This window comes from Bos javanicus, chromosome 19 (genome assembly GCF_032452875.1).
Source record: "Bos javanicus breed banteng chromosome 19, ARS-OSU_banteng_1.0, whole genome shotgun sequence".
Lineage (NCBI taxonomy): Eukaryota > Metazoa > Chordata > Mammalia > Artiodactyla > Bovidae > Bos > Bos javanicus.
This window is the reverse complement of record NC_083886.1, coordinates 1407940-1428630: the sequence shown is the minus strand read 5'-3', so window position 1 is coordinate 1428630 and position 20691 is coordinate 1407940. Positions and strand designations below refer to the sequence as shown.

The following is a 20691-nucleotide window of genomic DNA, read 5'->3' as shown; positions in this document are numbered from 1 at the left end:
GTTATTTCACTTTTCCTTTAAAACTCAGCTAAGTCATTGCTTCTTCTGGGAAGACTTCTCTTGTTCTAGTCTGATTGATATATTTCTCCTCTGTGATATTTGGCATTGTGAGAGTGTCTGTATCATGACACCCATTATGTGTGTCTGCAATTTTCTGATTCCTCATTTTGTGTCGTATCACTGAGTCTAAGGAACTATGAGTAATTCAACAGCACATAACTATGTCTATGACCCCCTGGACACAAGCAGATTCTGTATGCACATTATTTTAATTGAAAGGATAAATAGAAGACAGAATTTTAGTACATTTAAAACTTTGTTTTGTAGGTAAACTGCTTCTAATATGTGAAGTCAACTCCTGTCCAGAATAGATGGAACAAAGAAATAAAGTAACTTACTTTGTCCTCCTGGGCCTCACACAGAATCCAAAGGAGCAGAAAATCCTTTTTGTTATGTTATTGCTTTTTTACATTTTGACAGTGGTGGGGAACCTGCTCATTATTATGACTATAACTGTCAGTAAGACCCTGAACTCACCGTTGTATTTTTTTCTTGCCAGCTTATCATTTATGGATGCCACTTATTCCTCTTCTATAACCCCCAGACTGATTTCAGACTTACTCTTTGGGGAAAATATCATAACTTTTTAATCTTGTATGACTCAGATGTTTATAGATCTTTTTTTTTTTTTTTTTGGTGGATCAGAGGTCTTCCTTCTGCTGGTCATGGCCTATGACTGTTATGTGGCCATCTGCAAGCCTTGCATTATTTGGTGATCATGAGGCAGAAGGTGTGTATTGTGCTGCTGGTGTCCTGGGTTGGAGGTTTTCTGCACTCAATAATTCAACTTAGCACTGTTTATGGGCTCCCATTCTGTGCGGCCAATGTCATTGATCACTTTACATGTGATATGTACCCCTTATTGAAACTCATCTGTACTGATACCTATGTCATTGGCATCCTAGTGCTGGCCAATGGAGGTCTGATCTGCTTTATCATCTTTCTGCTCTTACTTTTCTTCTATGGAGTCATCCTGCACTCTCTGAAGAACCTGAGTCAGGAAGGGAGGCAGAGAGCCCTCCAACCTGTGGTTCCCACATCACTGTGGTTGTCTGATTCTTTTTTCCCTGTATTTTCATATATTTAAGACCAGCTACAACCTTCCTGATTGACAAATCATTGGGTGTGTTTTATACAGTCATAACCCCCATGCTGAACCCGTTAATCTACAGTCTAAGAAATTCTGAGATGACTAATGCTATGAAGAAACTCTGGAGAAAAACAGCAGATCAAATCAAATTAGTTTATTACCCATAATGAATTCAGTAACTTAGCAAGAGGGCCAATCTTCCAGAAAGGTATAGTCTTCATAAATATGATTAAATTTTTCCTCCTCTCTCAAGGAATTAAGTTAATTATAAATAAGGAGTGAACTACACATTCTTGCTTTAATTGATAATTTCTTTCCTCATATGTAAACTATATAACATCTTGTGTACCACTGTGTCTAAATAGGTGGGACATTTAAAATAGAAAAGTGTTTGCATTTACAATAGAGAGCAATGAAAATTATGTAGCAAATGAGCTAATTAAATTTTTATGTAGTTACACTAATTTTAAATTTATATCCGATTTTGCTTTTATTGCTTTCTCATCGTTAGTTTTATTTCACATCTGAATTCCGTATCTTTATTGTACTTGCTAAAAATTTAATTTCATATAGATCATCATCTATTCAGTTTCATTTACTTTACACATATAACTAAATATAATTTAATTTTTAAATAATTTAAATATGATGAGTATTTTAAGAAGTATTTAAAATAGAAGCCAAGCAAACTGTAATAGTGTATAATACACTTTTTGCCAACTCCACACCCAATGTCTCACGGTTCCCCCAGTTTCAGTCAATGTACACTGTTTCTGAGATTCTTCAAACAATAATTTTGCACATACATGCATATTTTCATATATGAATGTGTTCACTTAGCTCTACATAAATTTTGTATTATCTTCTCAGCCTGTGGAAGATATTCAATATAGACATGCCAATCTTTATAGATCTAAGTCATTCTAGTTTCATGACCCTGTTTAACTTCTTTATACTGGATTGTGTACGACTGTTTGTGCCCCTCTGGACTATACAGCCCATGGAATTCTCCAAGCCAGAACACTGGAGCGGGTAGAAATTCCCTTCTCCAGGTGATCTTCCCAACCCAGGGATCAAACCCAGGTCTCGCACATTGTAGGTAAATTCCTTACCAGCTGAGGCACCAGGGAAGCCCAACTTCTTTATAAAGATACACTAAAATTAAGTATTAAGTCCTTTTCAGGTTTTGCAATACAAGCTTTCTGATATTTTGTAAGTAAGATTCCTACACGTGGAATTGTTGATTTAACTGGTATACATGTCTACAATGTTTATGTTTGTGCATGCAGGCTGTTGGCTCAGTCATGTCTGACTCTTTGATACTCTAAGGACTGTAGTCCCCCAGGCTCCTCTATGCATAGGCCTGGAGGAGCAAGACAAGCAAGAACACAGGAGTGGGTGGCCACTCGCTTCCCCAGGGGATCTCCTGTACCCAGGGGTGGAACCCATTGTCTCTTATGTCTCCAGCATTGGCAGGCAGCTTCTTTACTACTAGCGCCATCATTTATGTTGGTAGTTATTGTTAAAATGCTATCCATGAACTTTTATCACACTCACTACTCCTCTAATTCTGAAAAATTGTTTCACCACATTCTTAAAAAACACTGCTTGGGAAACATTTGTGGTATTTGAAAATCAGATTTTAAAAAATGTGTTTCATTTACATACTTTAATTATAAAAATATATGTAACTGAATTTGGACATCTATTCACGTGTTTAAAGTGGTTTGTATTCATTTTCATGTACTGCTTATTAATGAATATCACATTTTATTTCCATTGCTGATATTTTCCAAATTAATCTTAATGATTTAATTATATACTAAGGAAGTTAGCAACAACAGACTGGTTCCAAATCAGGAAAGGGGTACATCAAGAGTGTATATTGTCACTCTGCTTACTTAAATTATATGAAGAGTAAATCATGCAAAGTGCCGGGCTGGATGAAGCACAAGCTGGAATCAAGATTGCCAGGATTCCAGGAGCCAGCACAGGAGTTCCCACCCATGCCAAAGGTCATGTGGAGAGGATCTGACATGCAAAGGCAAATTAGAACTCAAGAGGCCCCCTGGACCTGCCTGAGCATCTACACCAAAACCAAAATCTATCTGTTTTACTATTTCACAACTTTCACCAACTCTTCTGACATTAACAGGGGGCTATCCCCGACCACCTTTCTCTGAAGAAAATCAACTTAGAGCTCTAGTTAATAAGTCTCCTGGGCATAATAGGAGTGTTTCAATTCAAACCCCTCTGGTGACTTTCTAGCTTGCCTGACAGTTTTGTTTGGACTCTTGCAGCTACGCATGCGATTGTTCACAGCCTCCCAACCACGAAAGGCACGGGAAGTTTAACATATTCTAACAATGCAGAGCTTCTCAGAGAGTTAAAATTATTAGAATAAAACTAGTAGAGGATTTCTTTGTTGAGTTAATGCTTGCTGCCAAGTTTCCATATCCCTTACCTACTGTGTCCCTGGGAGTGCATTGATTAATATAGTTGGTATATAGAAATGTAAGTAGTAGCTTTAATGTTTGTAACCTTGGACCCTTGAGTTAACTCTTTTCTTGTTATAACCTACCACACTTTTGCCCTATAGGAATGCAACTTTATCTAATGCTTTCAGTGGGTGGCACCTGACTTTAGAATAATCACCTTTAGAGAAAATAAGTTTAATGATCGACTAACCATTATTCAGAAGAAAGGGTCATAAAATGTTATCAGGCCTCCTGGCCAGAAGATGATGTAAATCACCTAAAGCCTTTGCATATGGTAAGTTTGCAGAAAGAAAGCCTGGCTTCGATAAGAGTCAAGGACTGCTAACCTTGCATGACTCTACACCCCCTATTATCCTCTATGCACAACTTAAGGTATAAAAGCTACTTTGGAAAATAAAGTTGCGGGCCATGCTCATCAGGCTTGGTCTCCCCATGTCGTTCTTGCTTCCTTTTCTCTCCTTTTTTTCTCTGTTCTTCCTTCAGGATGAATGATTGGAGTGTGGGGGCTCTCTGAGATCACTTACTTGCCTGGGCTTCTAAGACCCACACGAGAAGGTGCCCAGGGTAGGACACCTTCAGTGATTCAAGAGACCACCTGCGGCCTCCGTGGTCAGAGCAAGTTTGGTGTCACGAACTTTATTAGTTTCCCATGTAAACCAGTCATATCAAGCCTCTGATCTCTCTGCTGTGCTATCCTTTTTCGCTAATGCCGTCCTCCTGAGGGAATCCCTGGATCCAAACAGGGCTGGACCCTGGTACCAGGAGAAATATCAATAACCTCAGATATGGGGATGACACCACCCTTATGGCAGAAAGTGAAGAAAAACAAAAGAGCCTCTTGATGAAAGTGAAAGAGGAGAGTGAAAAAGTTGGCTTAAAACTCAATATTCAAAAATCTAAGATCACAGCATCTGGTCCCATCACTTTGTGGCAGATAAATGAGCAAACAGTGGAAACAGTGAGACTTTATTTTCTAGGGCTCCAAAATCACTGCAGATAGTGACTGCAGCCATGCAATTAAAGGACACTTGCTCCTTGGAAGAAAAGCTATGCCCAGCCTAGACAGCATATTAAAAAACAGAGACATTACTTTGCCAACAAAGGTCTGTCTAGTCAAAGCTATCATTTTTCCAGTGGTCATGTATGGATGTGAGAGTTGGACTATAAAGAAAGCTGTGCGCCAAAGAATTGATGCTTTTGAATTATGGCATTGGAGAAGACTCATGAGAATCCCTTGGGTTGAAAAGAGACCCAGCCAGTCCATTCTAAAGGAAATCAGTCCTGAATATTCATGAGAAGGACTGATGCTGAAGCTGAAACGCCAATACTTTGGCCACCTGATGCAAATAACTGACTCATTTGAAAAGGCACTGATGCTGGGAAAGATTGAAGGCAGGAGAAGGAGATGACAGAGGATGAGATGGTTCGATGGCATCACTGCCTCAATGGACATGAGTTTGAGCAAGCTCCGAGAGTGGTGATGGAGCTTGCGAGATGGGAGGCCTGGGGTGCTGCAGTCAGTGGGATGGAAAAGAGTCGGACACAACTGAGCGACTGAACTTATCTCAACTGATGGAAATTATCCCATTCACCATGTATGTGGAATTGTCAATATTAGTATTTCAGTTTTTGATTTGTTTTTGATGTATTTATGCTGTGCAGAATGTTTTTGGCCATGCATAAATATTTTTACATTTGTCTAAATAAATCTATCAGTATTTCCTTTCAATTTTATATCTTGCTTAGAATTTTCCTAATTCAATGTTACTAAAATGTTGTTCTACTTTTTTCAACCTAATTTTTACATGTTTTGCTGTTTTATATTTTACATTTAAATTTTTAAACCCCTTACACATTATTTTGATGTCAGAATTTAGTTGGGGACTAAATTTTAGTTACTTTCATAGACTGTTATTTTTATGGATGCATGATTATTTTTCCCAAGGGGTTTCATTTTCCAACTTTGTATTCTTACATATAGCACATGTTTAGATTCAATTCACTCCTCTATTATCTTCTATTGATATCTTTATCCTATGCCATTTAACATGAAATGTAATGGCATTTGATTTAAAATACACTCTGATGCCTGATAAACATAAGACACCTTCATTAACATTCTATATCAGATCTCTGTTTATATTTGCTTAAAATTTTAAAATAAATTTCAATAAGCTAGTTTGGGAAAAAATAGTTGTAGTTGCTGTTTTACATAAGACTTCTCCAGAAGGTTTTTGTGTCTTTAGAGAATTGAGAGGTCTTATCCAGAAACTAGATATGTCTTCCCACTTAACTTGTTTTTGTATTCATATAAATCTAGTAATTTTCTTTGATTAATTGTGTTTTTCAAGTTTCTGTTGCTTCAGTACAGGAAATGTTTTGTTTTCCAATTTACATAGTATGCATAATCTTCCCAATACATCATTCATTCTTTTCAGCCTATGTTTTGCAAGTGACAAAATATGTACAGTTGTGTAATCACCATAATTAATAAACAGAACGTTTCATCATGGTAAATGTTGCCTCATCCACCTTTGGAGTCACATCCTCCCTTCACTTCTAGGTTCTGGCAGACAATGATCCACCTCTGTATCTATATTTTTATCTCATTCAGAATTTTATATAAATAGAATCACATATTATATATTTTTAATTTCCCTCCTTGCTTTATTGAGGTATAATTGATACATTAAAATATTATATAGAATATGTACAATTGATGATTTGATATACATTGTGAAATGACCACAATAAACCTTACTTAACACAACTATCATCTCACATAATCACCATTTTTGTTTTTCTTTTGGTAAGACCCCATAAAACCTACTCTCAGTGAATTTCAAGTATATACTATCTTCAATTGCTCAGTCGTGTCCAACTCTTTGAGACCTTATGGACTGTAGACCATCAGGATCCTCTATCGATAGGATTTTCCAGGCAAGAATACTGGAGTGGGTTGCCATTTCCTACTCCAGAAGATCTTCCTGACCCAAGGATCCGATTGATGTCTCGGGTCTCCTGTATTGGCAGATTCCTTTACCTCTGTGCCACTTGGGAAGCCACAAGTATACATTATTATATTATTAACTATAGCCAATATGCTATATATTAATCCCAAGTCTTATTCATCTTGTAACTACAATTTTATAAACTTTCAGAAACACCTTCATATTTATACCACTCTTCAGCCCTGGCATACTTTCTGCTTCCATTATTTGACTTTTTTAGATTACACATGTGAGATAATACAATATTTGTCTTTCTGAATCTGGGTTATTTTTCTTATGTCTTCCAGGTTCACTCATACCTCCAAAGACCGAATTTCTTTATTTTTCATGAGTCAGTAATATTCCATTGTTTCAGTCAGTCAGATCAGTCACTCAGTCATGTCTCAGTCTTTGCGACCCCATGGACTGTAGCACACCAGGCTTTCCTGCTAATCACCAACTCCCAGAGTTTATTCAAACTTATGTCCATTGAGTTGGTGATGCCATTCAACCATCTCGTCCTCAGTTGTCTTCTCCTCCCGCCTTCAATCTTCCCCAGCATCAGGGTCTTTTCAAATGAGTCAGTTCTTCAGATAAGGTGGCCAAAGTATTGGAGTTTCAGCTTAAGCATCAGTCCTTAATATTCAAGACTCATTTCGTTTAGGATGGACTGGTTGGATCTCCTTGCAGTCCAAGGGACTCTCAAGAGTTTTCTCCAACACCACAGTTCAAAAGCATCAGTTCTTCAGTGCTCAGCTTTCTTTATGGTCCAACTCTTACATCCATAAATGAGTACTGGAAAACCATAACCTTGACTAGATGGACATTTGTTGGCAAAGTAATATCTCTGCGTTGTGTATTATACTCTATTTCTTTGTCCATCTACTTAGGTTGTATTCTATCTTGCTTTTTGAATGATGCTTCAAATAATATGGGTATGTAGATAAATCACAGTTCCTGATTTTATTCTTCTGCTTATGTTCAGTTTTCCCAACACATTGAAGATAATTTCCTTTTCCCATACTGTATTCTTGGACCCATATTTTAAAATAAGTTAGCTATATATGGATGGGTTTATTTCTGAGATTTCTGTTCTGTTCATTGATTTATGTGTATGTTTTTGTCTCAGCCCTTACTGTTTTGACTGGTAAAGTTTTGGGATTAGGAAGTGTGATGTCTCTAGCTTCATTCTGCTTTCTCCTGAATGAGGTCTTATGATTTTTTTTTTTTTTTTAAGATTTAGCAATCATTTGATGAAACTAAACAAGTCTAGCATATCTGTTCTCTTTTTTTAGTATAATTTTATTTACTTATTTAATTTTGCTGTATTTGGTCTTCATTGATGTGCGGGTTTTTCTTTTGTGGTGAGTTGGGGCTACTCTCTAGTTGAAGTGCTGGCTTCTCATTGCAGTCACATCTCCTGTTGCAGGATATGGGCTCTAGGGCATACAGGCTTCAGTAGCTGTGTCACGTGGGCTCAGTATTTGCAGCTCCCAGGCTCATAACCACAAGCTCAATACTGTAGAACATGGGCTTGGTTGCTCCATGGCATGTGGGATCTTCCAGGCTTAGGGATGGAACCATCTCTTCTGTATTGGTAGGTGGATTCTTTACCACTGAGTCACCAGGGAAGCCCAGGCTCTTATGAATTTTGTGATTATTTTTGTATTCCTAGTAAATATTGCATTGGTATCAATTATACTTCAATTAAATAATTTCAAACAAAAAGCCATTAAACTTTTGACAGGGATTGTATTGAATCTGTGATTTGAATTGTCTGCTGTGTCCATTTTAATAATATTTTTTTTCCAATTTATGAACATGGGGTGTCTTTTCATTTATTTTCACCTTCAATTTCTTTCACTTATGTCATATTTTTCAGTGTACAAATTGTTAACTTTCTTTTTTAAATTTATTCCTAAGAATTTATTCTTTTTGATGCCATTGAGGTTTTTTTTTCTTTTGTATAGTTTGTTTCTACATATAATCAAACTAAGTTATGTCAGTTGATTTTTATCGTACAATTTTCTTGAATTTCTTTTATTAGGTGCAGTTTTTTGGCATTTTCTATATGTAAGATCATGTCTACCATGTAGTGTTTAAATATGATCTCTTGCTCTTAGTATCATGCATTTGAGGTTTATGTGTATGAATGGGACTATCAATAGTTCATTTATTTGATTGGTAGATATTATCCCATTTTATGGATGTATCCCAGTTCATTTATCATTATCTTAAGTAAGAGATGTTTTATTTGTTGTTAGCAATTTGAAATTATGCATAAATTTTCAACAAGTACACACGTATAGTTATTAAAAAAAGAAATCAGAAAAAATATGAAATAACTACTTTCAAGATACTAGATATCAGAAACAATTTACAATGATGACTCAGAGATGGGGAAAAAACAAGTTTATGTGTAGGCTTTTTACATTTTACTACCTTTAACAGTTTAATTTTTTATTTTATTTTATTTTTTTAATAGTTAAGGCTTTTATTTATTTATTTATTTATTTTAGATCTGAAATTAAAATGGTATTTTTTCTCTTTTTTTTTTCTTTAATAGAAAATTATTTAATTAGTATACATGTGTTCCCCATCCTGAACCCTCCTCCCTCCTCCCTCCCCACACCATCCCTCTGGGTCGTCCCAGTGCACCAGCCCCAAGGATCCAGCATCGTGCATTGAACCTGGACTGGCATCTCGTTTCATACATGACGTTTCACATGTTTCAATGCCATTCTCCCAAATCTTCCCACCCTCTCCCTCTCCCACAGAGTCCATAAGACTGTTCTATACATCAGTGTCTCTTTTGCTGTCTCGTATACAGGGTTATCATTACTATCTTTCTAAATTCCATATACATGCGTTAGTATACTGTATTGGTGTTTTTCCTTCTGGCTCACTTCACTCTGCATAATAGGCTCCAGTTTCATCCACCTCATTAAAACTGATTCAAATGTATTCTTTTTAATGGCTGAGTAATACTCCATTGTGTATATGTACCACTGCTTTCTTATCCATTCATCTGCTGATGGACATCTAGGTTGCTTCCATGTCCTGGCTATTATAAACAGTGCTGCGATGAGCATTGGGATACACGTGTCTCTTTCCCTTCTGGTTTCCTCAGTGTGTATGCCCAGCAGTGGGATTGCTGGATCATAAGGCAGTTCTATTTCCAGTTTTTTAAGGAATCTCCACACTGTTCTCCATAGTGGCTGTACTAGTTTGCATTCCCACCAACAGTGTAAGAGGGTTCCCTTTTCTCCACACCCTCTCCAGCATTTATTATTTGTAGACTTTTGGATTGCAGCCATTCTGACTGGTGTGAAATGGTACCTCATAGTGGTTTTGATTTGCATTTCTCTGATAATGAGTGATGTTGAGCATCTTTTCATGTGTTTGTTAGCCATCTGTATGTCTTCTTTGGAGAAATGTCTATTTAGATCTTTGGCCCATTTTTTGATTGGGTCATTTATTTTTCTGGAGTTGAGCTGTAGGAGTTGCTTGTATATTTTGAGATTAGTTGTTTGTCGGTTGCTTCATTTGCTATTATTTTCTCCCATTCTGAAGGCTGTCTTTTCACCTTGCTAATAGTTTCCTTTGATGTGCAGAAGCTTTTAAGTTTAATTAGGTCCCATTTGTTTATTTTTACTTTTATTTCCAATATTCTGGGAGGTGGATCATAGAGGATCCTGCTGTGATGTATGTCACAGAGTGTTTTCCCTATGTTAAAAACAAAAACCATATGATTATCTCAATAGATGCAGAGAAAGCCTTTGACAAAATTCAACACCCATTTATGATAAAAACTCTCCAGAAAGCAGGAATAGAAGGAACATACCTCAACATAATAAAAGCTATATATGACAAACCCACAGCAAACATTATCCTCAATGGTGAAATATTGAAAGCATTTCCTATAAAGTCAGGAACAAGACAAGGGTGCCCACTTTCACCATTACTATTCAACATAGTTTTGGAAGTTTTGGCCACAGCAATCAGAGCAGAAAAAGAAATAAAAGGAATCCAAATTGGAAAAGAAGAAGTAAAACTCTCACTATTTGCAGATGACATGATCCTCTACATAGAAAACCCTAAAGACTCCACCAGAAAATTACTAGAACTAATCAATGACTATAGTAAAGTTGCAGGATATAAAATCAACACACAGAAATCCCTTGCATTCCTATACATTAATAATGAGAAAACAGAAAGAGAAATTAAGGAAACAATTCCATTCACCATTGCAACGAAAAGAATAAAATAGTTAGGAATATATCTACCTAAAGAAACTAAAGACCTATACATAAAAAACTATAAAACACTGGTGAAAGAAATCAAAGAGGACACTAATAGATGGAGAAATATACCATGTTCATGGATTGGAAGAATCAATATAGTGAAAATGAGTATACTACCCAAAGCAATTTATAGATTCAATGCAATCCCTATCAAGCTACCAACAGTATTCTTCACAGAGCTAGAACAAATAATTTCACAATTTGTATGGAAATACAAAAAACCTCGAATAGCCAAAGCGATCTTGAGAAAGAAGAATGGAACTGGAGGAATCAACCTACCTGACTTCAGGCTCTACTACAAAGCCACAGTCATCAAGACAGTATGGTACTGGCACAAAGACAGAAATATAGATCAATGGAACAAAATAGAAAGCCCAGAGATAAATCCACGCACATATGGACACCTTATCTTTGACAAAGGAGGCAAGAATATACAATGGACTAAAGACAATCTTTTTAACAAGTGGTGCTGGGAAATCTGGTCAACCACTTGTAAAAGAATGAAACTAGAACACTTTCTAATACCATATTTTATTTTTAAATATAAATTTATTTATTTTAATTGGAGGCTAATTACTTTACAATATTGTACTGATTTTGCCATACATTGACATGAATCCACCATGGGTGTACATGTGTTCCCCATCCTGAACCCCCCTCCCACCTCTCCCCATCCCATCCCTCTGGGTCATCCCAGTTCACCAGCCCTGAGCACCCTGTCTCATGCATCGAACCTGGACTGGCGGTTCATTTCTCATATGATAATACACATGTTTCAATGCCATTCTCCCAAATCATCCCACCCTCACCCTTTCCCACAGAGTCCAAGACTGTTCTGTACATCTGTGTCTCATTTGCCGTCTCACATACAGGGTTATTGTTACCATCTTTCTAAATTCCATATATATGCATTAGTATACTGTATTGCTGTTTTTCTTTCTGGCTTACTTCACTCTGTATAATAGGCTCCAGTTTCATCCACCTCATTAGAACTGATTCAAATGCATTCTTTATAATGGCTGAGTAATATTCCATTGTGTATATATATGTACCACATTTTCTTATCCTTTTGTCTGCTGGTGGACGACTAGGTTGCTTCCATGTCCTGGCTATTATAAACAATGCTGTGATGAACATTGGGGTACACGTGTCTCTTTCTATTCTGGTTTTCTCGGTGTGTATTCCCAGTAGTTGGATTGCTGGGTCATATGGAAGTTCTATTTCCAGCTTTTTAAGGAACCTCCACCATGTTCTTCATAGTGGCTGTATTAGTTTGCATTCCCCCCAAGAGTGTAAGAGGGTTCCCTTTTCTCCACACCCTCTCCAGCATTTATTGTTTGTAGACTTTTGGATACCAGCCATTCTGACCTGTATGAGATGATACCTCATTGTGGTTTTGATTTGCATTTCTCTGATAATGAGTGATGTTGAGCATCTTTTCATGTGTTTATTAGCAATCTGTATGTCTTCTTTGTAGAAATGTTTGTTTAGTTCTTAGGCTTTTTTTTTTTTTTTTTTTGATTGGGCCATTTGTTTTTCTGGAATTGAGCTGCAGGAGTTGCCTGTATATTTTTGAGATTAATTCGTTGTCAGTTGCTTTGTTTGCTATGATTTTCTCCCATTCTGAAGGCTGTCTTTTCACCTTGCTTATAATTTCCTTTGTTGTGCAAAAGCTTTCAAATCTAATGAGGTCCCATTTGTTTATTTTTGGTTTTATTTTCAATATTCTGGGAGGTGGGTCATAGAGGATCCTGCTGAGATATATGTCGGAGAGTGTTTTGCCTATGTTTCCTCTAGGAATTTTATAGTCTGGTCTTACATTTAGATCTTTAATCAATTTTGAGTTTATTTTTGTGTTTGGTGTTAGAAAGTGTTCTAGTTTCATTCTTTTACAAGTATTTGACCAGTTTCCCAGAACCACTTGTTAAAGAGGTTGTCTTTTCTCCATTGTATATTCTTGCCTCCTTTGTCAAAGATAAGGTGTCCATATGTGCGTGGATTTATCTCTGGGCTTTCTATTCTGTTCCATTGATCTATATTTCTGTCTTTGTGCCAGTACCATACTGTCTTGATGACTGTGGCTTTGTAGTAGAGCCTGAAGTCAGGCAGGTTGATTCCTCCAGTTCCATTCTTCTTTCTCAAGATTGTTTTGGCTATTCGAGGTTTTTTGTATTTCCATACAAATTGTGAAGTTATTTGTTCTAGTTCTGTGAAAAATAGTGTTGGAAGCTTGATAAGGATTGCATTGAACTTATAGATTGCTTTGGGTAGTTTACTCATTTTCACTATATTGATTCTTCCAATCCATGAATATGGTATATTTCTCCATCTATTAGTGTACTCTTTGATTTCTTTCACCAGTGTTTTATAGTTTTCTATGTATAGGTCTTTTGTTTCTTTAGGTAGATACATTCCTAAATATTTTATTCTTTTCATTGCAATGGCGAATGGGATTGTTTCCTTAATTTCTCTTTCTATTTTCTCATTGTTCATGTATAGGAATGCAAGGGATTTCTGTGTATTAATTTTATATCCTGCCACTTTACTATATTCGTTTATTAGCTCTAGTGACTTTCTGGTGGAGTCTAGGGTTTTCTATGTAGAAGATCATGTCATCTGCAAACAGTGAGATTTTTACTTCTTATTTTCCAATCTGGATTCCTTTTATTTCTTTTTCTGCTCTGATTGCTGTGGCCAAAACTTCCAAAACTATGTTGAATAGTAGTGGTGGCAGTGGGCACCCTTGTCTTGTTCCTGACTTTAGGGGAAATGCTTTCAATTTTTCAACATTGAGGGTGATGTTTGTTGTGGGTTTATCATGTATAGATAGCTTTTATTATGTTGAGGTATCTTCCTTCTATTCCTGCTTTCTGGAGGGTTTTTATCATAAATGGATGTTGAATTTTGTCAAAGGCTTTCTCTGCATCTATTGAGATAATCATATGATTTTTATTTTTCAATTTGTTGATGTGTTGTATTACATTGATTAATTTGCAGATATTGAAGAATCCTTGTATCCCTGGGATAAAGCCCACTTGGTCATGATGTATGCTCTTTTAAATGTGTTGTTGGATTCTTTTTGCTAGAATTTTGTTAAGGATTTTTGCTTCTGTGTTCATCAGTGATATTGGCCTGTAGTTTTCTTTTTTGGTTGCATCTTTGTCAGGTTTTGGTATTAGGGTGATGGTGGACTCATAGAATGAGTTTGGAAGTTTACCTTCCTTTGCAATTTTCTGGAAGAGTTTGAGTAGGATAGATGTTAGCTCTTCTCTAACTTTTTCAAGTTGTGGTATAAGAAGTGTTATGTCAGAGGATCCTGGTAGACTCCTTGAGTTCAGAAGTGAAGTTGAGGGTCTTAGAATACAAAGACAGCTTGAATACTGAGAGTAGAATACTGCAGATGATAGACCTATGGACCTGGGGGTGGGGGGAGACAGAAAGAGGCATAGGAAGAGTGAGGGAAGGAATTCTGGAAGCCTGCAGAGGATTCCCCTCAGCTTCAGTGGTAGAATTTTAGGAAACTCTCTAAAGCTGAGGAAAGAATTACTCAGATGGATTACAGATAAGAGTGGCTGGTGCTCACACGGGGCCAGGAATAGTGCATATTCTCATCAGATGAAAAAACCTGTTTGTTCACAGGGCCAGTGTATTGATCTCTTTGTCATTATGTGTTATCCTTTGTAATCTCTTCTTACACTCTTTGTCTTAAAGTCTATTTTTTTTATATACAAATATTGCTATCTTGGCCTTCTTTTTGTTTCTGTTTTCTTGGGATATCTTTTTCCTTCCTCACTCTTTCATTCTATATTGTGTTCTCATGTCTAATGGGTCTTTTATAAACAGCTTATATATAGGTTTTTTTGTGGTCATTTAGTCACTCTGTGTCTTTGGACCATTTAGTCCATACATATATATATATATATATATATATAGAGAGAGAGAGAGAGAGAGAGAGAGAGTAATTATTGATAGATATGTATGCTCTGTCATTTTGTTAATTGTATTTGACTTGTCTTTGTAGCTCACTTTTAGCTTATCTACCCTTGTGATTTGAAGACTACCTTTACTGTTATGTTTGGATTGTTACTTAATTTTGTCTGTGTATCTATTAAATTGATTTCCCTGATAACTCAGTTGGTAAAGAACCCACCTGCAATGCAGGAGACCTCAGTTCGATCCCTGGGTTGGGAAAATCACCTGAAGAAGGAAAAGGGAACACACTCCAGTATTGTGGCCTGGAGAATTCCATGGGCTGTATAGTCTATGGGGTTGTAAAGAGTTATCTATTAAATAATTTAATTAATTATCTATTAAATAATTTTGTTTTGTGGTTACCTGGGGCATATGTATATGTATATAATTATTTTAACTTGTTGGGTTCAACTGTATTTTAACTATCATGAACTTTTACTCTTTTTCTTCATATTTACATTTGATTTGGTATTTTATATCTTTTTGTCTTGTGTATTCCTTAACTACTTATGAACATATAGATGCATTTTCTAATTTTTCTGGTAAACTTCTTACTATCTTCATAAGTGGTTGACCTACTTACCTTACTGCCTTTAATCTATATTTGATTTTCCAATGAGATTTTTCTGTTTATGATTTTTACATCATTAATTGTAGCTTTTTTTAAAATTGTCTTGCTTATAGAAGTCGCTTTAATATTTCTTATAAATCTTGTTTCATGGTGCTGAGCTTTCTTAGCCTTTCCTTGCCTGTTAAACTTTTGATTTCTCATTCAAACCTAAATAAAAGCCTTGTCCAATAGTTTGTTCTGGGTTGAAGGTTTTCCCCTTTTTTTATTTTCAATAATTAGTTTTTTATATCTGAATTAATGATATAATGTTTATATATTTGTCCAAATGACAAGTCAGAATGAAGCCGTAAATAAAAAGAATGTAAAACTTGTTCTGGAAAGTAGGAAAATACATAATAAACTAATCTTTAGTGAAACAAAATGATTGGGCTGACACTTTGCTTTTGCCTGGCAATAGTCTCAGCATGGTTCTTAAGCTGTATTTTTTTCTCCATGTTACATCTTTCTGGGGCTTCCCGGGTAGATCAGTGGTAAAGAATCTGCCTGCAGTGCATGAGCCACAGGAGATGTAGGTTAGATCCCTGGATCAGGATGATCTCCTGGGGGAGGACATGGCAACCCACTCCAGTATTTTGTCTGGAGAAGCCCAGAGACAGAGAATCCTGGCAGGGCCCATAGGGTCATAAAGAGTCAGACACAACTGAAGTGACTGAGCACACACATTTTTTTTTGACCCTAATTCTGTGATTTGGTTTAGTGGTACTTTTGCACACAGATGTACTTTTATTTTTTTTTTTTAATTTAGTATTATTTTATTTTTAACTTTACAATATTGTATTGGTTTTGCCATATATCAAATATCTCCACACCCTCTCCAGCATTTATTGCTTGTAGACTCTTGGATCACAGCCATTCTGACTGGCATGAAATGGGACCTCATTGTGGTTTTATTTGCATTTCTCTGATAATGAGTAATGTTGAGCATCTTTTCATGTGTTTGTTAGCCATCTGTATGTCTTCTTGGGAGAAATGTCTGTTTAGGTCTTTGGCCCATTTTTTTGATTAGGTCATTTATTTTTCTGGAATTGAGCTGAAAGAGTTGCTTGTATATTTTTGAGATTAGTTGTTTGTCAGTTGCTTCATTTGCAATTATTTTCTCCCATTCTGAAGGCTGTCTTTTACCTTGCGTACAGTTTCCTTTGTTGTACAGAAGCGTTTAAGTTTAATTAAATCCCACTTCTTTATTTTTGCTTTTATTTCCAATATTCTGGGAGGGGGGTCATAGAGGATCCTACTGAGATATATGTCGGAGAGTGTTTTGCCTCTGTTCTCCTCTAGGAGTTTTATAGTTTCTAGTCTTATGTTTAGATCTTTAATCAATTGTGAGTTTATTTTTGTGTATTGTTTTAGAAAGTGTTCTAGTTTCATTCTTTTACAAGTGGTTGACCAGTTTACCCAGCACCACTTGTTAAAGAGATTGTCTTTAATCTATTGTAAATTCTTTCATCCTTTCTCAAAGATAAGGTGTCCATATGTGCATGGATTTATCTCTGGGCTTTCTATTTTGTTCCATTGATCTATATTTCTGTCTTTGTGCCAGCACCATACTGTCTTGATGACTGTGGCTTTGTAGTAGAGCCTGAAATCAGGCAGGTTGATTCCTCCAGTTCCATTTTTCTTTCTCAAGATTACTTTGGCTATTCGAGGTTTTTTGTATTTCCATACAAATTGTGATATTATTTGTTCTAGCTCTGTGAAGAATACCGTTGGTAGCTTTATAGGGATTGCATTGAATCTACAAATTGCTTTAGGTAGTATACTCATTTTCACTATATTGATTCTTCCAATCCATGATCATGGTATATTTCTCCATCTATTAGTGTCCTCTTTGATTTCTTTCACCAGTGTTTTATAGTTTTCTATATATAGGTCTTTAGTTTCTTTAGGTAGAGATACTCCTAAGTATTTTATTATTTTCTTTGCAATGGTGAATGGAATTGTTTCCCTAATTTCTCTTTCTATTTTCTCATTATTAGTGTATAGGAATGCAAGGGATTTCTGTGTGTTGATTTTATATCCTGCAACTTTACTATATTCATTGATTAATTCTAGTATTTTCTGGTGGAGTCTTTAGGGTTTCCTATGTACAGGATCATGTCATCTGCAAATAGTGAGTTTTACTTCTTGTTTTCCAATTTGGATTTCTTTTATTTCTTTTTCTGCTCTGATTGCTGTGGTCAAAACTTCCAAAACTATGTTAAATAGTAATGGTGAAAGTGAGCACCCTTGTCTTGTCTCTGACTTTAGAGGAAATGCTTTCAATTTTCACCATTGAGGATAATGTTTGCTGTGGGTTTGTCATATATAACTTTTATTATGTTGAGGTATCTTCCTTCTATTCCTGCTTTCTGGAGAGTTTTTATCATAAATGGTGTTGAATTTTGTCAAAGGCTTTCTCCGCATCTATTGAGATAATCATATGGCTTTTATTTTTCAATTTGTTAATGTGGTGTATTACATTGATTGATTTGCGGATATTGAAGAATCCTTGCATCCCTGGGATAAAGCCCACTTGATCATGGTGTATGATCTTTTTAATGTGTTGTTGGATTCTGATTGCTAGAATTTTGTTAAGGATTTTTGCATCTATGTTCATCAGTGATATTGGTCTGTAGTTTTCTTTATTTGTGGCATCTTTGTCAGGTTTTGGTATTAGGGTGATGGTGGACTCATAGAATGAGTTTGGAAATTTACCTTCCTTTGCAATTTTCTGGAAGATTTTGAGTAGGGTAGGTGTTAGCTCTTCTCTAAATTTTTGGTAGAATTCAGCTGTGAAGCCGTCTGGACCTGGGCTTTTGTTTGCTGGAAGATTTCTGATTACAGTTTCAATTTCCATGTTTGTGATGGGTCTGTTAAGATTTTCTATTTCTTCCTGGTCCAGTTTTGAAAAGATGTACTTTTCTAAGAATTTATCTATTTCTTCCAAGTTGTCCATTTTATTGGCATATAATTGCTGATAGTAGTCTCTTATGATCCTTTGTATTTCTGTGTTGTCTGTTGTGATGTCTTCATTTTCATTTCTATTTTTATGGATTTGATTTTTCTCCCTTTGTTTCTTGATGAGTCTGGCTAATGGTTTGTCAATTTTATTTATCCTTTCAAACAACCAGCTTTTGGCTTTGTTGATTTTTCCTATGGTCTCTTTTGTTTCTTTTGCATTTCTTTCTGCCTTAATTTTTAAGATTTCTTTCCTTCTACTAACCCTGGGGTTCTTCATTTCTTCCTTTTCTAGTTGCTTTAAGTGTAGAGTTAGGTTATTTATTTGACTTTTTTCTTGTTTCTTGATGTATGCCTGTATTGCTATGAACTTTCCCCTTAGGACTGCTTTTAAAGTGTCCCACAGGTTTTGGGTTGTTGTGGTTTCATTTTCATTCGTTTCTATGCAAATTTATTTCTTTTTTTAATTTCTTCTGTGGTTTGTTGGTTATTCAGCAGCGTGTTGTTCAGCCTCCATATGTTGGAATTTTTAATAGTTTTTCTCCTGTAATTGAGATCTAATATTACTGCATTGTGGTCAGAAAAGATGCTTGGAAATATTTCATTTTTTTTTTGAACTTACCAAGGCTAGATTTATGGCCCAGGATGTGATCCATCCTGGAGAAGGTTCCATGTGCTCTTGAGAAAAAGGTGAAATTCATTGTTTTGGGGTGAAATGTCCTATAGATATCAATTAGGTCTAACTGGCTTATTGTATCATTTAAAGTTTGTGTTTCCTTGTTAATTTTCTGTTTAGTTGATCTATCCATAGGTGTCAGTGGGGTATTAAAGTCTCCCACTATTAATGTGTAATTGTTAATTTCTCCTTTCATACTTGTTAGCATTTGTCTTACATATTGTGGTGCTCCTATGTTGGGTGCATATATATTTATAATTGTTATATCTTCTTCTTCGATTGGTCCTTTTATCATTATGTACTGACCTTCTTTGTCTCTTCCCAGCCTTTGTTTTAAAATCTATTTTATCTGATATGAGTATTGCTACTCCTGCTTTCTTTTGGTCTCTATTTGCATGGAAAATCTTTTTCCAGCCCTTCACTTTCAGTCTGTATGTGGCCCCTGTTTTGAGGTGGGTCTCTTGTAGACAACATATGTAAGGGTCTTGTTTTTGACTTGTTTTGACTCCATTCACCCAGTCTTTGTCTTTTGGTTGGGGCATTCAACCCATTTACGTTTAAGGTAATTATTGATAAATATGATCCCATTGCCATTTATTTTATTGTTTTGGGTTCAAATTTATACACCCTTTTTTTGTTTCCTGTCTAGAGAATATCCTTTAGTATTTGTTGAAGAGCTGGTTTGGTGGTGCTGAATTCTCTCAGTTTTTGCTTATCTGTAAACCTTTTGATTTCTCCTTCATATTTGAATGAGATCCTTGCTGGGTACAATAATCTGGGCTGTTGGTTATTTTCTTTCATCACTTTAAGTATGTCTTGCCATTCCCTCCTGGCTTGAAGGGTTTCTATTGAAAGATCAGCTGTTATCCTTATGGGAATCCCCTTGTGTGTTATTTGTTGTTTTTCCCTTGCTGCTTTTAATATTTGTTTTTTGTGTTTGATCTTTGTTAATTTGTTTAATATGTATCTTGAGGTGTTTCTCCTTGGGTTTATCCTGTTTGGGACTCTCTGGGTTTCTTGGACTTGAGTGATTATTTCCTTCCCCATGTTAGAGAAGTTTTCAATGATTATCTCCTCAAGTATTTTCTCATGTTCTTTCTTTTTTCTTCTTCTGAGACTCCCATGATTCGAATGTTGTAGCATTTTATATTGTCGTGGAGGTCTCTGAGATTGTCTTCATTTCTTTTAATTCATTTTTCTTTTATCCTCTCTGGTTCATTTATTTCTACCATTCTATCTTCTAATTCACTAATCCTATCTTCTGCCCCTGTTATTCTACTATTTGTTGCCTCCAGAGTGTTTTTGATTTCATTTATTGCATTATTCATTATATATTGACTCTTTTATTTCTTCTAGGTCGTTGTTGGGTACATGGTGAATTCAGTTTAAGTAATTTTGACATCTTTAATTTTTTCTAAAATACACTGTTTCAGTGCCTACAGTGGTCAGAGAGTTATGGAAGCTATATCTTTCCATGGAATTATCTTCCCATCTTTCCTGTTATTTCATGTGTTCCTTTAAAATTCAGCTAAA

At 35.8% G+C, this 20691-nt stretch overlaps 1 pseudogene; it reads left to right on the top strand.

Moving 5' to 3' along the window:
• The first annotated feature begins 371 nt into the window (after nucleotides 1-371).
• LOC133233057 (olfactory receptor 4A47-like) lies at nucleotides 372-1317 on the top strand (annotated as a pseudogene).
• The last annotated feature ends 19374 nt before the right edge of the window (nucleotides 1318-20691 follow it).